A 26,596-nucleotide genomic window follows, 5' to 3' on the forward strand; every position below is an offset into this window, starting at 1 on the left:
AGCAGCAGCTAGCGACTAAAAGCAGACTAAAAAACAAGGCATGACTGATAGCACGAGCAATGCTAGAACTAAAAGCCGACATGGCTAATAGCAGCAGCTAGACTAGAACTAAAAGCAAGATTTAATCGTGTCCAAAGTTTTTAAACTTCCTTGTTGGCCACCCCTCAAATGTTGCCTTGACCAATCAGATATGGTCCTGGGGTCTGGGGTATCATAAATCATTGTTTATCTTACCAAGCATGTGGTTCTTGCCTCACAGGGTCTAATTTTGGACATGATTCCTATAACATGATTATGATATATTTTACAAATAAATGATTGTCAGGACAATATCAAGCAAGAAAATTCGATTATGTCGATACTAGACATGACTATGTATCCTATAGTTATCAAAAGACATACACAATAAGTGATTATACATGATAGTCAAATGTGTGGGTTACACATAAATGAATATGGAGTTAAGCAATGGAATGATTCATTCATAAGTCTTTTTTGAGTTCATTCTGGTCCATATATAATGTATAAAAAGGGTTTCTTTGCCATTCTATGGCAAAGGACTTTTCTGTGAAGACAAAGGTTTAAAGCCCTTCCCCCTTAGGAATTTCAGTCTGGTTCTTCTGGGTGGGGGGAAGTCAATGCAAGTATTTAACTTGATCTCCTGGGTTTACATGTGATGTCCAGCGTTGCATCTCAATCACGAACAATAAATTTGACAATCTCTTCTTCGAATTAAAATTGTCAATAATTGTTCTATTGGTGTTAATGTTGAAAGCTGTTGTGTGAACAAGTTGGTTGATTGGTTATCTTGCTTGGTTCCTGTGGCACTAGAACTGATTTATGACTTCCTGAGGAGTTCGGCTCTCGTTTCAATGCACACAGCTCTGATAGACTCTTTGATTTGTCTGATTCGACTCATTTCTGCTACACTACTGTTTCTAATATTCTGTTGCTCAAAAACAAAATGAACAAAGTGAACTCTGACGGAAAAAGAGAGCCAGTCGTCTTCAAACAGATCTCTCTGATGAGGAGGCCATGGTCAGGAGGAACATATCTGTCTGAAAGCGGGCCTCTAGACCATCAGCGTCCCCACAATCCCTTCCTGAACCAGACATGGTCTTCCTCTGAGACACTGTTAATACAGGCACATAATAATTTTTTATTTTAATACCGTGCAGTGCACAAAATAAAGATTCGAGAGATGGTTCAAGTAAGTGCTCAATAAATGATAAAAAGTTTATAAATGTTGTGCATCCACTTATTATTAGTGTGACATTTTAGCATGCAAATGAAGGGGAAAACTTCAAGATATCGGCCCTAAAAATCGGCAGCACATATCGGCCATCGGCTGACCCTGACCTCTAAACATCGGCATTGGCATCGGCTATAGAAAAACCCATATCGGTCGATCTCTATAAGCCATGTTATAAAAGTTAACATCTTAAGTCATTTGTGGATTAATGCTTATTGGAGACGCGAACCGTTTCAAAAGATTCAGTTCGAACTGGTTGAAGATGATCCAGTTACATCAAGTGATTCGTTCACGAACCGGATATCACTACACTGCTTTGTTTTGAACTCTCTCTCACAACAGACACGGAAGAGAAGACAATGCTGAATAAAGTCGTAGTTTTTGCTATTTTTGGACTAAAATGTATTTTCAATGCTTCAAAATATTCTTACTGACCCTCTGATGTCACATGGACTACTTTGATGATGTTTTTCTTACCTTTCTGGACCTGGACAGTATACCGTACACACAGCTTCAATGGAGGGACTGAGAGCTCTCGGACTAAATCTAAAATATCTTAAACTGTGTTCAGAAGATAAATGGAGGTCTAATGGGTTTGGAACGACATGAGGGTGAGTTATTAATGACATATTTTTAATATTTAGGTGAACTAACCCTTTAAATTCGGTCATCCTACTCACACATGACTGACCACTCGCTCGCACCAACCGGAGGAGGAGGGGTCAGTGTTACTCTCTACACTGCACTCAGCCTGAGGGATTCCTACTCTTTCAGTCTTTGAGGAGACATGAAAAACAGTGCATACCAATGGAACGGTATATGAAACCAAATTTTAAAATCGCGGTATACCTTGAAACCGGTGATGGGCCAATGCCTAGTGCTGACTTATATACAAATAGAGTATGTTAAGATAAAGTACATTTACACTTGTGTGAAGTTTTTGCCCTGTAGACATGAATATATGAACGTAAATTTGTTGTTTTAGGGTGACACGGAGGAGGCGCTGGAGTGTTACGACATGTGTGTCGGTCTGCTGAAAGGTCAGACAAGTGAGATGGAAAAAATCACCATCGTCCCGCCCAACCTCAGTATGGACAATGCCATCTCTATAGAGGAGGTACAGTACAAAAGAAGTTTGTCACCTAAAAATTCTCTATATAAATAAATTCTCCTACCATACTAACAATATACAATGCACTACAGAGAGCTGCTGGGTTCATGAATATTAATCACGTTGTCTGCGTTCAGTCGAACTGATTTGCTGAAATCAAAACAGGGACGGTATTAGATCAGCGGCAGCCAATGAAATTGCCAATTGCACATTAGCTCCGCCCACTACCAGAGAAACCGACATAAATTCTGCTTGTTCTAAAAAGCTGAATAATTAGCCAATGGCTAACAATAGACATAATTAAGTCGCCCAGAGTAAAATTTTGTCACATATGTGAGTGATTTACTCGCAATGTAGAGGGTTGAAATATCAAAAAAGTGTCAAAGACACACATATATAATTGTACTATATTATAATAAATATATTATAATGTATTAATAATTATGTGTAACATTTTTTAAAGAATCTTGAAACTGTTACTGTATATGTGTGTGTAACTTTTTTATATTAAATAAGGTATAAATAAAGTAATACTATACTCCATTGTAAATCCCTTTTCTGACCCCTATAATTTGTGTAAGTGATTCTTTTGAAAATACTGCTTATAAAACGTCCTGGTTACATTGTATTTTTCAGTATGTGCTTTTACAGCGCACTCACCTGAGAAATTGCTGAGGAATGTATGTTTTTATGTGTAGGGTTAGTATCTTCTAATGACACAGTGTAGTTATTATAATAAATATATAGCATGTACATGCGCAACAGGACTGTAAAATAAAGTGCAACCAATGTCCTTAATTGGGAAAACAACAATCTGATGTTTTGTACTTGACATTTTGGTGCTGTAGTTTTTGTAGTTTGTAGTAACTTGTCTGTATGGTAGATCAGACTGGCCAAGATCCAGTTTTGCATTATATAGGCCCTTAACTATAGAAGAATATAACTCTGTTTGATTGATTGAGATTGAGAAGAAGTTGAAGTCTCTAGAGGGATGTCAGTCTCTAAAGGAGATTCAGAGATTGTTTGACATGGGAGAATACCGGTCTGTGGTCCGTCTGCTGCAGCCCACCCTGAGCTTCTCGATTACATCAGCTCTGCTCCTGAGAGACCAGCACAGCTCTTACTGCTGCAGGGAAAACACTTCCTGCAAAGCCTGTTTGTATAATACATCACAAACTTATTATTAATGCATTATAAATGATTCATACTGCCTGATATTTATTTATTTATCATGTGGCTTTGTAAGTTTAGCAGCATAATGTACAGTCAGTAGGTCATTAATGCAAAATGAAGCCCTTCATGATAATTCAAGAGTCCTCCACTTTGCGTCTGTGGTTCTGATCCTTCTGTCAGGGTTTACTTTGCGATAATGACCAGCTGACTGTACTTTATCCCTTCTGCACAGTATAATAAATGAAAAGCATGATTATTTTATGTTTTATTTTGTGTGTTGTGAAGTGTTATGCTCTTTAATAGAAGTAGTTATTTAAAGGAACATAAACATATGAAATATGCAGGCAGAAAAACAAAATGACAGTTAAAATCTTTGTGTGAACAATTGTATTTAATAATATAACCATGAGCAATACTATGTATTATAACTGCATTTATAATTATTTTTGAAGATATACACTAAAACTTTGGGGATTTAAAGAAATTAGTATGTTAGGGGACAGATTTACTAACACTTTACATGAGCGCAAAACCGCCTTTTGCCGTTAAAATAGTACTGTCAGGATTTACCATGCTGACAGGCGTGGACACAGTTATTTTTGCGCCTGACATTATTTAATATGCATTTGTAGGAGTTTCCCTTTCAGACTCAAAATTTATGGGAGGAGACTAGTATTAAAATGAATTACGCAGTGAGATTTACTAACGTTTGCACTCATCAAATTACTGGTATTTGCGCCATTATTTGATGCCCAATAAAAAACATTTTAATTTTTTAATTTGTGTTTTTTTTAAATGATTTTATAAGAAGTCTCTTACCAACTCCAAACTTTGAAAGGAAATGTGATGCATTACAATGTATATAATTAGGCACTATGAATTCCTTTGTATTGAAGTGTACTGTATATAGACTTCAAGTAATTGTCTCACACATTGTCTCATAAACGCATCCTATTTTTCTCACAGACATACTGTATCCATGGATCAGTTCAATTCATATCAGAGCTCAACATGATAGAGCCAGCATGTTAAAAGCTAGTTATTATGGGAATAATGACTAGCTTCACTCACAAAGTGAGCAATATCCCATTTGTCTTAAATGTGACGTGTATGACCGAACATTTCCTCAACCCTCAATTCTACAAAAGTGTGGCGTTTTCAGACACTTAACCTGTTGACACCACATCCGTCTTTTTTTTTTCTATCCCCAGAGCTTCCTGCTGCGGTTAAGAGACTACAGCTCCTGCCTCGAGACGTCTGGAGTGTCTCTCAATGAGGCCATACAGCACTTGAACTCTGCATTACCCAGCAGCCCCTCTGCCAAGGAGGAGTGGGTGTCCACCGTCAAGGCTCTGCTGAGGGGCATCGAAAGCCGCGTCACGGACAAGCCTGAGCTGCTAATCCTCACCCCACGATCCACAATCCTCCAGCTGCTCGCCAACAACCTCATAAAGGTCACAAACGCCTCCTGTCAACAATATCAAATTGGAGAGATTCTGTGGGACATGGTGGAGAATACGACGTGAAGCTACGTGGTGCATGTGAGTTCCACAGAAAAAAAGCACATCATCAAGAAACATGCAAATCGGTGCAATCGTTTTTCAATAAACCAAATGACCCACAGGCTGACAAAGTTTCGGCAGCAGAAGTGATGAGCATTTATCATGCCGTTCATCACACACATTCATATCTCTCTACCGACTGCAGTAAGTTAGCCCCAGTATTTTTTCCAGATTCTGAAATAGCTAGAAAAATGCTGTAGATATTTTGGGTCAGGTAGTGTCTTAATCTTTTAGTCGGTGGGTTTAAAAGAAATATAGTCAATATATTACAGAAAGCTTGAAATGTCTAGTTTTAAAACGAAAATATTCAAACCAAAATAAATAGGTTACTCTCTGATTATGTAATCCATATGAAATGTGCATTTCTCTCTGGCATTCATGGCGAGTCCACATCGTCAACACCAATGTATTTCTAAACAATTAAATGTCTCCCTGCTAATTTAGACATATTCATAATCATTACTTTAACAATTTCTTTGTGGCAAGCCTTATGTGTGCGGTCATAACGCTTATTATCCCGTAGGCTATAGCCTATTTAAGTAATTAAATGAATATAAAGGGGCAACGTATTTACTACTTTTAAAGGGGGGGGGGGGGGGGTGAAATGCTATTTCATGCATACTGAGTTTTTTATACTGTTATTTATACTGTGTTTATAATGTTACTGGATTCCCATGCTAAACATGGACAAAGTTTCAAAAATTAAGTTGTATGTTTGAAGGAGTATTTTTGTTCCAATTCCGGTTTGTCACAAGTTTCGGAAAGTTTTTTTCGAGTATGGCTCTGTGTGACGTTAGATGGAGCGGAATTTCCTTATATGGGTCCTAAGGGCACTTCTGCCGGAAGTGCGCGCGCTCCCGTAGAGCAGAGCGGAGACATTCATCGATCAGAGGAAGAATAAAAATGTCACAAAAGAAGTGTGTTTTTGGTTGCGAGGGCAAGACAACCCTGCACAGATTACCAAAAGAGAAACAGCATTAAGGGACCAGTGGACGGAGTTTATTTTTAAAGAGCATCGAAGTTGTGCAAGTGTTTTTGTTTGTTCCCTGCATTTCGAAGATCCAGTTTGACACCGGATTTGCATATCGTTTATTTCTTAAGGATAATGCAATCCCAACGAAAAAGGGTCACGATCATGTGTTGGAACCGCATGCGGTGAGTATGGTTAACTTAGCTATCGGTAATGGTAACCTCACAGTAATGTCACAAGTTCCAGATGCTCTCAACGCAAAAGCCTACTGGCGCTCATGATCATTTAGCTCTGCCCACACGTCACGCCTCCAGCGGCTCGTGTTTTTCCGAAAAAAAACGGCACAGACTATTTTTCTCTTATAAATATAATAAAACTAAAGACTTTTTGGAGATATGAAGGATGCAGTACTACTCTATAGGTACTCAAGATTAACAGGAGATTGAGTGAAAATGAGCATTTCACCCCCCTTTAAAAAATGCGGGTAAGGAAGCGGGTCGGGTACAATATTTTATTTTAATTTTTTTGGTGTCAGAGTAGCGGGGGGTTAGTTGAAAACAGCGGTCAGGTGCGGGTTGTTTCTACATTGATCCCGCATCACTGATACACATCTACACACCTTTCACTTTTTAAGACCAAAATAAAAGATGGATTCATTGTTACTCTTAATTAACAGCACAGCAACAATTAACGGTAAGATACTGTAAGATACAATGACAAACTACGTTACGTTTTTTTACAAAAACTAATAAGATGAGGCATGGCATACAGCACATGATGTATTATATACTGACTAATAACTTACAAAGACTAAGGAATCAAATAATAAAAGAGAGCCTCCATAGCTTAAAGAAAACAAGCTTTTCAAAATTAAAATAAACAAAAAAGTTTTGTTTGCTATTTGATGTTTGTCATGGGACAGAAATGGAATTGCTTATGAGTTGAACAAGGAGGTGAAAATTTACTCACAAAATTTAATCACACATGCAGAAAAAAGTTGCAGTCTGGAGCCCTGTATTAAGATGTTTTTGATGACATCCGAGAGCTTTCTTGCGCAATCATTTGCTATCAAGTCAACGGATTTGGTTTAGGAAAATATTTGAACTGCAAGAGATTGACTGCCTCCCGAACAATGTTAGGTAGGTTATTCCAGAGTTTAGGCACCAAATAGGAAAAGGATCTGCCGCCCGCAGTTGATTTTGATATTCTAGGTATTATCAAATTACCTGAGTTTTGAGAATGCAGATCATAATATAACGAGCTCGTTCAAATACTGAGGTGCTAAAACATTCAGGAGATTTTAAAATCTATTTGATGTTTAATAGGGAGTCAGTGCAGTGTGGACAGAACAGGGCTAATATGGTCATACTTCCTGGTTCTAGTAAGAACTCTAGCTGCTGCATTTTGGACTACCTGGAGTTTGTTTTACCAAGCTTGCAGAACAACCACCCAATAAAGCATTAAAATAAATGATGTTCTCGTTAACAAGGTTCGAGAGGAGCGCGTCAGATACTTAGCCTAATCAACACAGGTGGACCACAATCTAGTAATCAATCCCACAGTATAAATATTGCTGACTTACCTCTATCCATTGACGGTTAATGAGCATCCCTCCTCCACCCCATCTCCTCACTTCGAGTTCACTTTATAATTAGACGGGGGGGGTACTCTAGGTTTGGGCCATTCCTGAGCTCGGAGCCCTTCCCTGGACAGCACGCCAAATACGCATACCATAGCTCAGCTAATTATTAATTATATGTAAGTGTGAACTCGTGAATCTAATCTTGAGGTCATAAATGCATGGATTAACATTTCTGCATTTGACATTGAGAGCATAGGCTGTAATTTAGATATATTTGTGAGATGGAAAATTGCAGTTTTATAAATGCTAGAAACATGGCTTTCTAAGATAAGATTGCTATCAAATAGCCACACCTAGGTTCCTAACTGATGGCGAAGAATTGACAGAGCAGCCATCAAGTCTTAGACAGCGCTCTAGGTTATTACATGCAGAGTTTTTAGGTCCTATAATTAACACCTCTGTTTTTTTTTTTCAGAATTTAGCAGTAAGAAATTACTCGTCATCCAGTTTTTTATATCGACTATGCATTCTGTTAGTTTTTCAAACTTGTATGTTTTGCCGGGCTGCGAAGAAATAAAGAGCTGAGTATCATCAGCATAACATATTCCTGATGATATCTCCCAAGGGTAACATGTAAAGCATGAAGAGTAATGGCCCTAGTACTGAGCCTTGAGGTACTCCGTATTGCACTTGTGATCGATATGATACCTCTTCATTCACTGCTACGAATTGATGACGATCATATAAATATGATTTAAACCATGCTATTGCACTTCCATTAATGCCAACAAAGTGTTCTAGTTTATGCAAAAGAATGTTGTGGTCAATAGTGTCAAATGCAGCACTAAGATTCAATAGAACTAATAGAGAGATACAACCATGATCAGATGATAAGAGCAGCTCATTTGTAATTCAATTAAATTCAAGTTTATTTGTATAGCGCTTTTTACAATACAAATCGTTACAAAGCAGCTTTACAGAAAATTATGTATCTACAATATTTAGTAATAGCTTATAAGTGGTGACTGTCAGTTTGTGCACGTATGACAGTGAGTCAGATGATATTTGTTAGTTCTGTATGTTGTTTCAGTGTTAGCATCATCTGGGGTCCTCTGAGGGTCAGCATCATCTCTTCTCAGGTGTTCTGGATCCAGACTGGAGCTTGTGTAAATCCGTGGCAAAACATAGAAACAAATAGAGACATCATTAGCATAGCTGCTGAATCCAACAAAGTAAAATTAATTAGTTTAACCCAAGGTAAAGATAAAATGCGCATTTAAACAGATGCAACTACACTCACAATTTAAGATACACTTTTCAAATGCTTGGCAAAAGAGATGGTTTTTTTTTAATCTAGATTTAAACAGAGAGAGTGTGTCAGAACCCCGAACATTATCAGGAAGGCTATTCTAGAGTTTGGGAGCCAAATGTGAAAAAGCTCTACCTCCTTTAGTGGACTTTGCTATCCTAGGAACTACCAAAAGTCCAGCGTTTTGTGACCTTAGGGAGCGTGATGGATTTGTAACACTAAAGAGAGCAGTCTCAGTACTATGATACGGTCAAAATCCTGACTGGAAATCCTACAGGATACTACATTTTATAGTATCTTGGACAGAAAAGTGAGATTCAAGATCGGTCTATAATTAACTAGTTCTTTGGGTTCAAGTTGTGGTTTTTAATGGTCTAATGGTCATGTGTCTATTTTCAGGTGTGTGTTTTGTGGGAGAGGCTCTCAGGCAATGAAAAACTATCATATAAAGAGGATCTGCAGATGGCACTAGAGCAGTGTTTCTTCTGCCTGTATGCTTACCCGAGCAAGAAGAGCAAAGTCTGATACCTGGAGGAGCATTCTGTCCTACAGGTAACACACTCACAGTGACATGATATGAGTTTACACTTAACTTTCTGAATGTCATGTTAGGGAATTACCCATGTCTCCTGTGTACTGATTTTATGTCTTGAATATCTAAGAAGCATTGTAAAGAGAGAAGGAGAACTGTCCCTGTGCTAATGAAGGTACGTGGATATTTGGGTAGGATGAGTTGGCGGTCTGATTCAGCAATAATTCACTGATTGATTATCTTTTGGCAGCAGGAGTCTCATTGATCATTTAGCCACCCACACACCCATTATGCAGGACTGCTCTGTACACAGGAAATGCTGTAAACAACCACCAAAGTACAATACCGAGGTGTTCTGCACCTAATCCCGTATCTCTGGAGGAAACAGATTGCGTTGTGTAGATGCTGCTTGTGTTTTTGTAGGCATCTAGCAAATATTGAATTGTGGTTAGTCTTTGCAGCTGCAAGGTACTGCACCACTGGTGTAAAAGAGAAAAACAAACCAAAAAAAAAAAAAAAGTCAATGTTTGTGCGGATTTTGGGGTTTTTAAGGAGGACATGATGTTTGGCCAAGTATGATGCTCTGCATTTAACCCATCAAGTACACACACAGCAGTGAGTAGTGACAAAACATGTGGGAAGTCGTGGCCTAATGGTTAGAGGGTTGGACTCCCAATCGAAGGGTTGTGGGTTCTAGTCTAGGGCCGGACGGAATTGTAGGTGGGGGGAGTGCATGAACAGCTCTTTCTCCCTAATATCACGACTTAGGTGCCCTTGAGCGGGGGCTCCCCGGGCGCCGCAGCATAAATGGCTGCCCACTGCTCCGGGTGTGTGCTCACAGTGTGTGTGTGTGTGTGTTCACTGCTCTGTGTGTGTGCATTTCGGATGGGTTAAATGCAGAGCACAAATTCTGAGTATGGGTCACCATACTTGGCTGAATGTCACTTCACCTTTATTTAGTGTATAATCCACAAAGGACATTTGTCCATCTTAAAAGGCAGCATAGTTACAGATGTTTTCAGCCTATTTTTCAGAATCAGTATCAGGACAAATTACATGATCCTGGCTTTCTGAACTCATTCTGAATTCCAGCCACTATCTTTTCTCTGAATGAATTATCCAGCAGTATAATCTGTTGAAGACTTCTTTTATTTATCTGATTCTGCATTGTTAGTGTTATACATCAGAAATAATCAGCACAATTGTTCGGCCCTGTTATAGGCTTTTGGCTCATTTCTCCACAAAAACATTGTCATAATGCCAGCATGGAAATTGCTTTTCGTTTGAATGGATAAGTGATAATTCTGTCTTTGTCACTCGTCAGTATTGTCAAATAGTTCAGGTAATGAAAAAAAATCCCATTGCACAGGATATTGCTGCATGTCTGCCATTGTTCATATTACTGTTACTCCTGACGGGGACAAAAGAGTCTGTCCTGACTTACAGATTGACAGAAATCCCCAGTTAAAACTCTCCACTCGTGTGTGTACAGCAAAATCTCCTTGAAATTAACATGGCAAAAACTCAGACAAATATTTTTTTTTCATTCCTTTGTCAGAGACAAAGTTATAATTTTAATACAATTCTAAGACAAAATAATAATTGTTATAAGAATTTTACACACACACACACACACACACACACACATATATATAGGTATATAAAATAAGTATATTTTTGGTTGGTTGTAAATATTTATAATTGATAAAATCTCAATTTATAGGCAGGTAAGTTAATTTACTGGCAAAAAGTGAATGTTGAACCAATGTTGTCATTCTTGACTAAAATTAAAAATAAATAATACAACTATTAAAAATAGTATTTATATATTATAAATAAAATGTAAATATGAGATGAAAATGTTCATCAAAAAAAAAAAAAAGCTTAAATGAAAATGGCAAATATTGCCATTGAAGTTAATAAAATAACAAAAACTGAAATAAAAATTAAAGCTGAATAGAAATATTAAACAAAATACTAATAATGATAAAAGCACATAACAGTATCACTTCCAACTAAAACTTAAATGTAAACTGGATGTATTAAAATAAGTGCTAATTCAAAATATGAATAAATACTATAATAATATATAAATAATCCTAAAATAAAACAGTTTTGGACCCTCATTACATAGTACTGATACATCTCTCCATCTCTCTTTCTCTCTTCCGGTCTCTAGGTGGAGCTTCATTGTGATGATGTTTGAGTACTTTAAACCCAAGACCTTGCCAGAGTTTGACAGCTATAAGACCAGCACTGTCTCTGCTGACCTTGCCAACCTGCTCCAAAGACTTTCTGGAATAATCCCGCGCAACGACGGCCCCACAATCTCTGTAGACGATGTGTCTGCTTATATCGAAGGAGCTGCTCTCAAGGTATGAGCTCATCGACTTTCATGCATTCACATATAGATTTTTTTTAATCTCTTCATCTGTCACTTAAAGTATTTCTCTTTCTCCAAGCTGCCAGCACTTCCATTGACTCCTTCGCTTCCAGACAGCTCAAACAGTGGAAACACAAACCTCCTCCTGACTTGATCAAACAGGTATTTCTGTTTGTATAGATGAAGAGTGAGAGAGACATGTGATTGTGTACAAAACAATGTGAGAGTGTGTGTTAAAAAAACTAGAAATAAGAGCCATTGTTTGTGTTTAAAGATGGACGAGCGCCGGGACTCGATGTTGGAGACGGCGTCGTAGTGCTTTCAGAGCGCCTCTCGCTGTGTCGGAGATAAGGAGGAGTGGCTCATTCACTACATGCTAGGAAAGATTGCAGAGAAGTGCCGCCCAAAGACTACCTGCATCTGTACAAAAAGGTGATGAGCTTACTTGCAAGTCTCGTCTGTTTGATAAAGTGTCCTGATGCACTTTGGAGAACCAGTTGGTCTCTGCTTAAGTGAGTTGATGAGACCAGTTCGAATCAGAGGATCTTGATGAATGAATAGTCAAGGCCGAAGCTTGGCACAAGCAAGTCTCTGTGTGTCTGATTGGTCCAAATGCTACAAATTTATACACGACTGTACAAAAGTTTGGAGTTTTTGGCTCACCGAGGTTGCATTTATTTGAACAAAAACAGTAGAAAAATTAATATTGTCAAATATTGCATTTTATTCCTTTGATCAAAGGTGAATTTTCAGCATCATTACTCCAGTCTTCATCATCACGTGATCATTCAGAAATCATTCAATATGCTGATTTGCTGCTCAAGAAACATTTCTGATTATTATCAATGTTGAAAGCAATTCTCAGGATTCTTTGATGAATAGAAAGTTCAAAAGAACAGCGTTCATTTAAAATAGAAATTTATAACAACGTAAAAATATGAATACATCCTTGCTGAATAAAAGTTTTCTTAAAAACAAAACAACTTTTGCCCCAAACTTTTAATGCGTAGTGTACTGCAAGTACTCCTATACTATGACAAATCAGTTAAACACAAGTTGTGTTTGGATCCTTCCTGAAATGTATCTCTTGCCAGCCGTTTTTTAGGCCCTGTTAACTCTAGTGCAATTTCGTTTTTAAACAGGATTTTAAAATGAATACGTTTCTCGTCTACACTGCGTTTCTGAAACGATCTCCGTCCACACTACACAACTGAAAGCGCATGTCACATGACCATTCATGCAGGTACAACCATTGATATTAATAGCTAGATGCCCTGTTATTTAGATGGCAGACATGTCTACATGTTTGAAGCGGTCGAATTCTTCACACAAAAATAGGCGCGCCCATTTCTAAATTGAATGGTTCTTGCTTCCAGTCTCATTTTCATCCTGCTGTTTTTAGCTGTGTGAAACCACTCTTTTTGCTGTTTGATACTGCAAATTGATGCATCTTGCCATATTATTTGTGTATTATCTTAATTATGTACACACTGGTTTTCAATGCAAACAGATTTACTGTTCACTGCACATTGTTGTTCTTCTCATTATTTCCTTTTAGCGGCTAATGAACTGGACGTCTCGCTCATAGGCTTACTTCTGCGTTTAGGAATAAAGTGTATATAGATCTATGGGTACCACAAGGAGCATGTTGTTATTGTTTACATGGTCGTCAAAGATACGCATAGTGAATGCGGGCAGCCAAGCCGAAACGTTGTTTTCGTTTTTTCTCTATTTGGTCCATTAACACTGAAATGCAACCCCAGATTTTTCTAACTAAAATGGGGTCTGCAGCGTTTTCAAAATCTCTGTTTTCTAGGGTCTAAAATGCCGGAGACTAGTGAAAATGACAGGCGTGATCATAGCAAAACTTATCCGTTTTAAAACGAAAACATGTAAACATAGCCTTAAGCTTTAGGCCTGTAGGCCAGTTCCACTTTGCCATTTCTAGCCTTCAGGTAATGAAATCAGATTTTCAGTCAGTACTGTTTAAGTTTATTTGTTGTTGTTTATGCGGCTAAATTGCTTTTACATCGTACACACCCAGTCCCAGTTTCTGTTTTCCGCTGTTTTATTTGCGCTTGCCATTCCTGCTCAGATTAGGAATGTGCTTCACAGTTGTTCACCCAGTAAATCATGTTATTATCAATTTTTTATATTTGATCTGTTGTATCTACAATTTAAGGCAGCAGATGCTAGCTTACACTGGGGCAGATCTTGTGCTGTAGGTAACCTAAATTTCATCACGGTTGGCCATTTATTACATTTTAAATAAATTCGATCAGAAGTGAAGCAGTGGTGTGGTGGAAGCTTCTGAGCAATGCAGTTCCTTTTGGCCTTTTGGGAGTAGTATACATTATTTTTTGTATGTCGTTTTGGCTTGAAGTTTCACAATACTCTTAATAGAATTTAATTTATCTATATAATTCAACTAAGAAACAACTTGATAATTTTTGTAAATTTTCTTTGTAAATTGCTGTCACAACTTGGTTTTCTGCCAGTTTTCTAAGTAAGTTGACTGTCTATATTTATAATAACATCTTGTCATTTCAACTTAGTATTTAATTAATTGCATAAATGTAAGTCAATTAAGTTTCTTATTTTTGATGTAGTAGTTTATTATTTCATCTTAGTAAGTCGACGACTTTGTGTCTTTTTAAAGTGTTTTATGTTTAAGTGACTTCATACATATATCTGTATTTTCGCTAAGTAAAAAATTAATAATATAATAATTTATGCTTTGTCATTTTAAAAAGAGTAATAACATTTTCATTTAGTATCTTGTTTTTGCTTTTTACAAAAGTAGTTTGTTATTGTCAGCTTAGAAAGTCTCTAAGTTTCTAGTTATTTTGACTTTTTTGAATATGGTAAGTTGACTTGATGTTTTATTTCAACATAGTATTAGACAGCTGGCTAAGTAGAAATGATGGAATGCGAAGCATGAATGACAGTTTACTAATCTGATTTAATATTTTGTTATTTTGTCAAAATAGTGACTTTTGTTATTAATTTATTTTGACAAGGGTTGTAATAACAAAAAAAGATGTCCACTTCATATTTGAATTTCATTATTTTCATTATTTCAACACACAAAACGGGTTTCCACTTGAGTAAAACAACCCTATATCGATCGATTTGTGACATGTTTATTGAATATTGATTATACATAGTGCCAGTACATTTAGATGTAGATGTAATTAGATGTAATTATCAGATGCTTTTATTCAATGTGACAAAAACAACAATTTATACCATTTTAAATCTGTTTTTTTATAATACCATACAAGCTCAATTTGGTCTCTAATGTTTAAAGTGTCATAGTGCTATTTGTCAGCTTTAAGCATTTCTATACTGTGGTAACATCTAGCAGTTCTCAGGTTTAACCATGTTTTTGAGAAAACAAATTATTCAAAAATAATATGAAAATTATTTCTTATCTCATTTCAAATTCACATAGTTTGAATATTTGAGTTTGAGATGTTTTATTTTGTAGTAGTAGTAGTTTGAAAGGGGGCATTGCATAGGACACTTGATTAAATATTTATTGTGGCCTGTTTTGATGAAATGGAGTCAGTATTTTTGAAACTGTGTCAGATGGTGGCGTTGACCTAGTTGCTGAAGCACATTTCAGCTTGGTGTGCTCATTTTCTGAAACCCAGTTCTTAGATTTAGTCACTTCAGTCTTTAGGTGGATTGTCAGGGGCTAAACTGCTCAGCTCTCGTTGTGTTCATCAATGCTGAATAGCATGTGGCTTGCATGGCTGTGAATGGACAATGTTTTTGAGATGTAGCCTACATATGATGTAGCTATATAAATCAAATATGTGTGTAGGTAAAGAGTATTAGAAATTTAGCTGCTAGAGCTGCACAATTTATAGAAATCGAAACGAAATTGCGATTAAATTTTTCAGTTTAGTGCAATTATGAAATTTCAAAATCTATTAACTACAGCTGTTAGCTATCATGTAAAACTGCACATTCTGAACAGTTATAGTTGTAAGCAGTGTATTAGTAGTTAATATGCTCTAAGAAAAGTCTGTAAAAATAGTCTATGTTAATATGAAGGAATTTTCCATATTGGATTTTCAGTTTTTTACCTGCATTTTAAATTAAATGGGTATAATGGGTAATGTCCTGGAAAATAACTAGTACCTTCACCATTTTTCGAGATATTTTTCTTACAGTGTGATGCTAACTGATCAGCAACAACTTTGATATCCTACACCGATGGAGTCTGTGCAGTGCTGCTTTAAGCTGAACACACCTAATTATTATTGAATTATTACAAATAGCAGCTAATTTAAAGGTGCTGTATGTAGGATTGAAACCGAGTGGTTGAACTAGGTTTTGCAGACCAAATTCAAAATATTGGAGAGGGTTTTTTTCACCCGACCTCCCCTCCTCAGAGGACGCAGGTTGCCAGATTGAAATCACCAACAAGAACAAACGCACTTGATAAAGAATGATATGAGATATGTTGTATTTTCCGCCAATCCAGGCTGCCGAAATATGATTGGTTAAACTGGCAGTGGGCAGGTTTCACAAACCAAAAAAGAGACCGACTTTCCGGCCCTGAACGCACATTTTCAAAGGAGAATAGCTGACTGTAGCATTGTATTTCAGATCAACTTAGCATGTTTCTTAAATATCTGCAAACATATTATGGTATTTTTATGCTTTAGTAGAGTCAAAAACTTAAAAAAGCATACAGTACCTTTATGATTTAGTGATGTATGTACTGGTAGGAATCTTTGATTTCCTCTTATTGTGTAATTTATATGAAAATGTGTACCTTTTGATCATTTTATTGATTTATCAAAAGTTACTGAAAGTTGCCAAATCAAATTTTAAAACAGCTAAAGTTGTTGCTAGGCGCTTTTGGAAGAAAAAGTTGCAAGGTTAATCTGAGAAGCTGCTAAATCTACCAACAAAATTGCTAAATTGGCAACATTGTTTATTCAGCTACCTATATGGGATTTTCCTGGAATGATGTGCATTATAGCGTTTCATTGATAGAGCGCCCTCTGGCCTTCAGATGGAGACTTACTACTGATCGCAGAACCATGCTTCACTTGCAAGCTGTGCATGAAAAAAATCATAGCCTTTGCCAAATCCATTTCCAGTTTAATTTCTATTAATCGTACAGCTCTATTTGCTAATTTGTAAATTGCAGATGTGTTTCACAATTAATGAAAAATTATTTGTTAAAATTTGTTAAGTCATCATAAAAAAATGCTAATGGAATTGAATTGTAATGGGTGCTTTTTAACTTTTTTTTTTACTCATGATGTAAGTTGCTGAAAACCCCCCCCCAGGAAAAACAGTGCTAGAACACACTTCATGAGTGAGCGACCCTTAAGAGGTGTGTCGTTTCTTTATTGGCTATTATTTACTATTTTCATTTTTCCAGTTTATTAGTTATTAATAATATGTAGTGTGACATTGATTGTTTTCATGTTGTATTTGTTTAATTTTATATTTTTTTTATGGCTGGACTCATCTCAGTGCCTCACTGAAACCTTCACCATTGGCTTTCTGCAGATTTGAACTGTGAATTTCTTTTAATTTTTTTTAAGGTGAACATTGTGACATTGCCTATATTCCTCAGTCGTTCCCATGTCCTGCTTTAGGCCCTGTCCAAACGGGGACGCGTTTCTGTGAATACGCAAAATTTTTTATTGCATAGGCGTTTCGTTCACACGCTTTAGGCGTTTTCGTAAGGTGAAACCGCTATTTTTTGAAACCGGGTCCCAAAGTGGATAAATTTGATAAAGCCGTCTTTGCGTTTTCGTCTGGACGGCTAATCCGTATATTTTCAGAAACGATGACGTCATCAGCCCACGTCTCCCCCTTAGTCAGACGCCTCTACGTCACGTAACAGCAACAAAACATGAACAAACACTGAACGATTGCCTTTTTATTAACTAACATTAACACAGATTAATAAATGTATTATTGCATGTTCGATTGTGTACCACGCGCAAGGTTGCGGGGCCTTAGTCTCCCTGTCTCCCTGCTGCCTCCTGCATGCTTCCTCTTCGCCTACCTCTGACCTGCTTCCCACCTGCTGCTTCTTAATGGATGGATGATGGGTCAGCACCCTGATTCAACAAAGACTTCCCACAATGCACTCTGCACTGCTCTGTGTGCAAACTTACATCTGATCAACGTGTCTGCTGTGGCTCACATGTGCAAGGGAGATTGTTCTTGTGGGTTGTTCTGAATAATGTGGTTTGGTAAAGACATTGGGAAGTTTCAGCTGCTTTTTCTGCAAATGTTAGTGTGTGAATGAGTTTAGCTTCTTATCAGCTGATACAAGTATTCAAGACTTATTGTACTATTGTTGATTTGAAAGTCCCCGATAAACTCACAGTGAAGTTCTTTCATTTAGATGAATATGTAAATATGTGTTGCATGTTTTTCTTTAAGTAACAAAATGGACAATAATTGGAGATTTGCATGTCAGTGAAGGTAGAGCTCCTGAACTCCCAAAATGATCTCAAAGTGAAATTCGCTTTGGCTTAATTTTGTTCGAAATGCTGTCACACCACTTGGATTTTGCTTGAAGTATATCGGGGCCCTGGGTGAATGTGATGAAAACACAAGCAGGTCTTATTTCACCTCAAAATCAAAAGAAAAGCTATTCTGAATGAAGAAGATGATGTCTGTTTTTGTGTTCGAGGCATCAATTTTAACACAATTAAGCATAATTTCCCTCCAAATATGGTGAAAATGACTCGGACACGGTTAGTTTTTTTTTGAGAGTCACTCTAATAACCTCTAAAAGCTCCTCTTTTCTCATCACAACAGAAAATGAAAGATCTCCTCTATTTACGCTACAGTGGTACATGAAATATACAACTGAATGACTTTCCAGATTATGAAACGTGTTCTAAATTGAATTTCCTCTAGAGCTGACTTCTCACATGACCATGACTACTGCCTTTGTCTCTCTGCTTTGTGACCAGGTCCTGTGTATGGTACAGACGCCCTTCCTTGCACAACCAATAGCACAAAACTTCCGTCTCACCCATCACTCCCCAAAAGCAGGGCTCTAGTTTCCCAACAAACTCCAGTGGTCAAGCACCCTGAGCACCATAGAGCTCAATAGCGAGTGTTAAGGGCTTGGTTTCCCTTTTGAATTTCAGAAAATCAAGGAAACCATACAGTTTAGGGATTAGGGCTGCACGATAAATCACACGTGATTGTCATGCGCATCTCGTCAGTTTCAGTGATTAGTAGTAATTCTCCATCATGTGGTTTTAGATGGAGCGCCATTTAATACACAGAGCCGTAGTTCACTGACAAGCTATGCAATATGCATTTTCATAATCGAAGGCAATTCATCTGCGATTGTGACTTTATTTAGCACTTCTCCATTGTTTAAAATCTTAAAAGGTCTTTTTCAAGTGTTTTACCTGTATGTTGCATTGCACATTGCATTATGTAGTGTTTTAGGGTTGTTGGAAATGTTGGAAAAAAGTTGGGACACTGTACAAATTGTAAATAAAAACAGAATGCAATGATGTGTTCAATATTTTATTCAGGACACAACATAGATGACATATCAAATGTTTAAACTGAGAAAATGTATCATTTTAAGGGTAAAATAAGTTGACTTTAAATTTCATGGCATCAACACATCTCAAAAAAGTTGGGACAAGGCCATGTTTACCACTGTGTGGCATCCCCTCTTCTTTTTATAACAATCTGCAAACATCATGGGAACTGAGGAGAAAAGTTGCTCAAGTTTAGGAATTCGGTTGTTAAGTGATGACGTAAGAAGCGCTGCTTCCGGGTCCAAGCCTCAACTCGCTTCACTTGAGAATACGACCTCAGCAGCCGTTTATGAGCACTGTTTATTCATATTAATAATTTAAGCTAAACGCTTTCAAACTTACGGTATACACTACAGTCTCCGTGCTCACAGCGTCCCAAACACAAATAATTTTTATATATATTTTTTTATATTTATATTTTCATTGTCTGCCTATCTGGGTCTTCGGTATGGAGTTAAAGGTTAAGATTATAACTTTTTCGCTAGTATTGTATCACATTGTGAGTTTATATTAGCACCTTTTGTTGTTTTCTCGTGGTAACTGATAGAGCGTTTGGACACGGAAGCGCTGCTATGTGACATCAGACTTAACAAGCGAATAGGAATGTTGTCCCATTCTTGTCTAATACAGGCTTCTAGTTGCTCAACTGTCTTAGGTCTTCTTTGAATAAAACCATCTTTGAAGATGTTTTTATTACCTTTCTGGACATGGACAGTATACCGTACACACACTTTCAATAGAGGGACAGAAAGCTCTCAGACTAAATCTGAAATATCTTAAACTGTTTTCCCCAATATGAATGGAGGTCTTACGGGTTTGGAATAATGGAGTTATTAAGACATAATTTTCTAACCCTTTAAGTACAGGGATTGTTCCAGATTCTCTGAATCTTTGGATGATATTATCCACTGTAGATGATTATAACTTCACACTCTTTGCAATTTTTCTCTGAGAAACTCCTTTCTGATATTGCTCCACTATTTTTCGCCACAGCATCGGGGGAATTGGTGATCCTCTGCCCATCTTGACTTCTGAGACACTGCCACACTGAGAGGGTCTTTTTATACCCAATCATGTTGCCAGTTGACCTAATAAGTTGCAAATTGGTCCTCCAGCTGTTCCTTATATGTACATTTGACTTTTCCGGCCTCTTTTTGCTACCTCTGCCAATTTTTTAGGAATGTGTAGCTCTCATGAAATCCAAAATGAGCTAATATTTGGCATGACATTTCAAAATGTCTCACTTTCAACATTTGATATGCTTTCTATATTCTATTGCGAATAAAATATAAGTTTATGAGATTTGTAAATTATTCTATAACTTTTTTACTCACAATTTGTACAGTGTCCCAACTATTTTGGAATCGGGTTTGTATTCTCGTTGCTTCATAATGTTATGGTTGATCCACTGATGGCAGATGGACTATTCTGATGATACCTTTCATACTTTTCTGGACTGTGACAGTGTAATTTATTTGGTAGTTAATGGGAAAGTCACAAGTTTCCGGTTTTCATCCAAAAAATCTCTTAAATTGTGTTCCGAAGACAAACACCCCTAATGTTGTTCCAAACCCATTAAAGGTTTAAGTTATTAATGACAAACTTTTAATTTTGGGGCGGAGTATCCCTTTAACATCATTCTTTAGCCAAATTTTGCTGATGTGTAGAATTATGTAGCTAGCACCTGCCATAATACGACTTTTTGATAAATTTCACTAAGAATGTACATTGTAACACATTTTACATTTTTGTGTAAGTCCGCATTGAAAGGAAAATATTTCTTTTTGCTTAAAATGTGTGAAGACTGTAGAGCTCTTTCATTGGACATTTTTATGATTCTCTCAATATTTCTAAGGCTACGTTCACACTGTCAGTTTTAGGGATTGACAACCACATTTACTTACAAGTTTAAGTCCCGAAATGGACCATTCACACAGCAGCTTACAGTTACATTTGGAAAACTGTCTGTATAAAGGTATAAAGGTCCTTACCAGTTACTATAGCAACAGTGAACAAAGTAAAATCAATGATGGCAACATCCATAATACAATAACGTTTTAAAGTTTTGTCACTTCTGACTTCTGAGAGTCCAATCGAGCCATGAGTTCTTTCGTCAGATCTTCATTTAACCGACACTAGCTTTTATATTTGGGTGGAGAGCAGCATTCTCCCAGGAGTATTTGAATTGTGCGCTGAACACACAACTGAAGGGAGCAGCTCGGGGGGAAAACTGATGGGATCTAAAACTTTCAGATGACACGCGGCTCATTTCTCAGTCACTGCAAGTTACCGAAAACACACAACACACAGTAGACCCACATTTGTGTGGCAGAGTAGCTCACACTGTATGACATGACAGACATCTAGTTCCAGTCCTGCTGTGTTTCGAGAATGCGGATGTGAGTTCGGTTCCAGAGTGTGGTTGTCACACCCATTAATAACCGTACTGTGTGTGAACGTAACCGTATTAAGGACTAAAATACTGGACTGACAACCGTATTCTGCTGCTGTGTGAATGTGGTAACTGTAAATTGGAAAATGGAAATGTAGTTTGCTCTGCTTTTTGATGTAACCCCATTCTGATATTTACTGTGGGTTACATCAGAGATTGTTATGCAGTAACACTTGTCCTTTTCAAAACAAATGGTCCTTTCTTCTGTGCAATTAATTTGACAACACTCTTGCTCTATTGGTGATTTTCCCCCCTCAATCAGATCAATTTTTCCTTCAATAAGTTTTTCCTGTCTAGCGCTTCCCAACACATAACTGGGTCCCGTCTAGACCTTTATTGTGTCTTTAACATGCTCTTGAGCTCCTGTTGAAAACTGTAGCAGACCAACTAATGTGCCTCCTGGCAATGTTGGTCTAAAGCTGCTAATGCGCTCTGCAGGAGGCTGCAATTTTGCGCTGACACAGCGCCATTTTTCTCCTTCATGCTGAGTGTGTGGGTGCGTTGGCGTTCTGTGGAGGAGGGGAGGGGGGTGTTGCCACCGAACTTTGTTGTGTCATGGAGGTGATGGTGTGTGCTAATGAATTTCTACCCTCTGTGCCAAATGCTGACACTCCCAGCATGCTCAGAGGCTTCTTTTTCTGCTTGTTTGCGGGCAGCACAAGAGGAATTACACTAATTTACTCTTCTGGGCTTGCTGAGAAGCACAATATTTCCAAGCGCTTTGCTCTACCTCAGGAGCAGGCTGATTCAACATGGCATTGAAACATGCCCCCTGTGGTCTTGCCCTGTAACCTCTGACCTCAGACCTGGATCAAAATCCTTGCACCTGTTAAAGGAATAGTTCTTCTTTCGTTAATTACTCACCTTAATTTCCTTCCAAACCTGTATGACTTCAAGGAGAAAGCCCATGCAGCTGTTTCAATAAAGCACAAATGATATATGAGAATTACTGTGATAGGAAATATAATCAGTGAATAATTTCTTAAATGTAAGTCATTTTTCCCCTCATTGACTTTCAAGCACGTAGAAGCAAAACTTTTTGTATTCGGCATTAGAAAGTTAAGAGCATATGGGTTTGGATGAGCATGAGGGTGAGTAAATTTTGACAGAATTTTCATGTTGGTGTTCAATTGAGTGCTACAGTGATGTATTTTTTTTTAATTTTTAAAAATTAAAAAGTTGGCATCACCGTGGTTGTCTCCAAACAAATCAAATAAGATTTTTTAATTTAGGAATTGTGATTTGGATTATTGCAGAAAATAAGCTCTGTGACCAACAAAATATTAACTTTGAAGCCTAAATACAATTGCCGAAAGTAAAAAATGCCTTTAATTAATATTTAATTACTATAATACTGATTTCCCACTAGAAATAAGATCAAAAGTGCAAAAAGTTGGTCAGAAATATACATTTGTATACAAAATGACCATTAAATGCAACTTTACTGATACATTTTATGTCATAGAAAAACATTGACACTTCTTGGGCTTATGTTAAACACAGACCTTATTTCAGACATTTAACCAAAAACCCATTCATAAAATCCAATTACCCACTCAACTGGTTTCTGGGTTATAGGATTCACTCTTGCAGCACTCTATTACTGTTCCTTTAATCTGTAAAAAATCATAGTAAATGCTCTCAGGTACAAATCCTAATTTCCATTCTTCCGTTAAAATCCAAATCCTTGTCCCAACAAAAGCCTGCCTGCTCTTCAGGTAAAGCTACCATTTGTAAATCTGTCAATCCAGCAAATGTTTCCAGCCTTGTGTTCATTGGAGGATTTTTACACCATTCATCTTGGGATCTCTGTCGATTTGTGGATTTTGCAATTTGAGTGAATCTGAAACAATCAGAACAAAGGGTGTTTTTAATTGTAAAAAAAAGTGAAGTGACATTCAGCCAAGTATGGTGACCCATACTCAGAATTTGTGCTCTGCATTTAACCCATCCGAAATGCACACACACAGAGCAGTGAACACACACACACACTGTGAGCACACACCCGGAGCAGTGGGCAGCCATTTATGCTGCGGCGCCCGGGGAGCAGTTGGGGGTTCGATGCCTTGCTCAAGGGCACCTAAGTCGTGGTATTGAAGGTGGAGAGAGAACTGTACATGCACTACCCCCACCCACAATTCCGTCCGGCCCGAGACTAGAACCCACAACCCTTCGATTGGGAGTCCAACCCTCTAACCATTAGGCCACGACTTATAAATATTTACAAAGGAGAGAGGATTAAGGTCTTGTTGAATGAGTGTAATTGTGTGGTATATTTTTTCCCTAAAATCAGAGCAAAGTCAGGACAGTGTTGCTGGCTTGTCAGACTCCTTGCAGGATGTCTTCATGGATGCCACCAGCTCACAGGACAGCAGCCACAAGGTCGATCCTGGAAAGTGTAGTATTTTTCCGGAAGAATCAAATGCCACTGGAAAAGAGAAACCGGCCACAATAGATGACGCAGGTATTGATCCCAGTTCTTATAAACACCTAGATAATGCAAAGTCTCATTACACCGTGAAAAAAATGATTTCATATTTGGTATTAATATTTAATATTTATTATTTTACATGTTTCTTTTTATGCTATTACACAACCATTCAAAAGCTTGTTAAAAAAAAAAGAAAAAGAAGCTTTTTCTTTTCTTTTTTCTTCAGCAGGAACACATTAAATCAATTAAAAGCGCCATGTATAATGCTTTTATTTGGAACTTTTTCTGCTGCATCACAGAAAAATATCTCAATGTTTCCACAAAATATTGAACTAAAAGGATCCTTTGAAAACTGTACCAATGCTGTAATGTAATAATGGTGAACATTCACAGGAATGAAATTACATTTTTACAAGTATTCAAAGAGAAAACATTCAGGCAGGGTGAGCTTAAGAGACTTAAAAAAAAATCTCACCAACCCCAAACTTATGTACAGTAGTAAAGAAGTGTTTTTGTACAGAATTTTTGTTACATTTTTAATTGTCTTGCCAATAGCACAAAATGCAGTAGATTATCTTCTATTCTGCTGCTTTTTAAAATCAATATCTGCAGCTGGTGGTTACCTCTGCCCTCTTGAATTCCCACTGACCCTTGGAGGACAAGAACATGGATATCAGCTCCGCCACACTCTCTCAAGAATCTTCAGTTACACAAGAGTCTTCGGACACCACCTTATCCAACACATCCCCTGAGGCCTCCGTTCCCAAAACTTTTACCTCAGACACCCCGACCCAAGCTCCACCTCATCCGCTGCACACCGCCCAACCACACAGACCTCACCCCCAGACCAGCTCCTCCAGTGAGGGCAAGCGCAAGCCAGAGCTGCTGGAGGTGATAGAGCTGCCTAAGTGTCTGCCACCGGGACAGAGAGAGCAGAGGACAACACTAGTGCATGTGTGTATGAGGTCTCTCTTCCTGTGTCTGAGTCACTTCCCGCAACACTACAAGAGTCTCTATCATCTGGCCCACCTGTACGCCTACAGCAGGACACACAAGGTGCGCAAGTGAATCAATTGTGTGCCACTGAATTACAAGAATGCAAACTTGCCTTTGGCCTGAGTCAACTAAAGTAGGGATCTTTTTATTATATATATATATATATATATATATATATATATATATATATATATATATATATATATATATATATATATATATATAGTACAGTTAAATTTTTCTTCCCGTGGGCACATCTGATTTTCTAAAGTACTGCGATAAACAGAAACTTTTTGTAAAGTGTCATGAAACTCCCGTTTTAGCACTGGTTGTTCACACCTCAGATTTGAACATGTACGATTTCGGCATGTACATCCGTGGAAAAGTTGGAGTGTAGAGGGTGGGAAGAGGGGAGAAAACAAACCAATAAACCAGCGGTGGACAGTAGTGAAGTATTTTTAGTCTGCTGTAAAAGTTTGTCTGTACATTATAAGTGTTTCTTTAGAAACATTCCAAAGGATAATATTGTACTTTTAACTGCATTACGTTTCATATTACATATTTAATACTTGTTTATATTAGAAATGTAGTAATTTCTTAATTTAAGTAAAAGTAATTCAATATTTTTCTTGAGTACAAGTAAGTACTACATTACTACAGTGCTGTTAAAATAAAAGTCCTCCCTCAAAAACATTGGTCAAACAGAAAAATATCGGCTGATGCCGATATTTGAAAAATGTCAAATATCGGGGTTGCACTTTATTTTACAGTACGTGTACTAACATGTACTTATAGTGTACTTACAGTGTATTTATCTAAGAAAGTTCTGGTAATACAAGGTAACTACAATGGGGTAGGGTTATGTTTAGGGGTAGGTTCAGGGTTAGTACCTATTTATTACATAGTTATTGTAATTACTATAATAAGTACATAGTATGTACATGAGGAACAGGACTGTAAAATAAAGTGCTACCAATATCGGATTATATATCAGCCTTGATCATCACACTACAATTATTATTAGTATATTTATAATTTATTGTTTCAAGTAACATATGCTATTTTACAGTAAAACATTAATATTTGTTATAGTATGCTGTATGAGGTATGTATAGTATAGTATATATGCTGTATAGTATTCTCTTTATAAGGGCTGTGCAAAACCATAGTTCACTGACAAGCTATGCAATATTGCGTTGATAATCACAGGCGATTTAACTCCAATAATGAGCATGGTATTGCGTGGCTTGTCAGTGAACTGCTGCTCTTTTTAGTAAAAAAAGGGTG

At 37.3% G+C, this 26,596-nt stretch overlaps 1 pseudogene; it reads left to right on the top strand.

Annotated features, from left to right (window-relative positions):
• The first annotated feature begins 1,934 nt into the window (after positions 1-1,934).
• The window catches only part of LOC127964187 (calcineurin-binding protein cabin-1-like), a 72,507-nt pseudogene continuing 47,845 nt past the window's right edge, over positions 1,935-26,596 (top strand).

The sequence above is a fragment of the Carassius gibelio genome, chromosome B8 (genome assembly GCF_023724105.1).
Source record: "Carassius gibelio isolate Cgi1373 ecotype wild population from Czech Republic chromosome B8, carGib1.2-hapl.c, whole genome shotgun sequence".
NCBI classification, from domain to species: Eukaryota; Metazoa; Chordata; class Actinopteri; order Cypriniformes; family Cyprinidae; genus Carassius; species Carassius gibelio.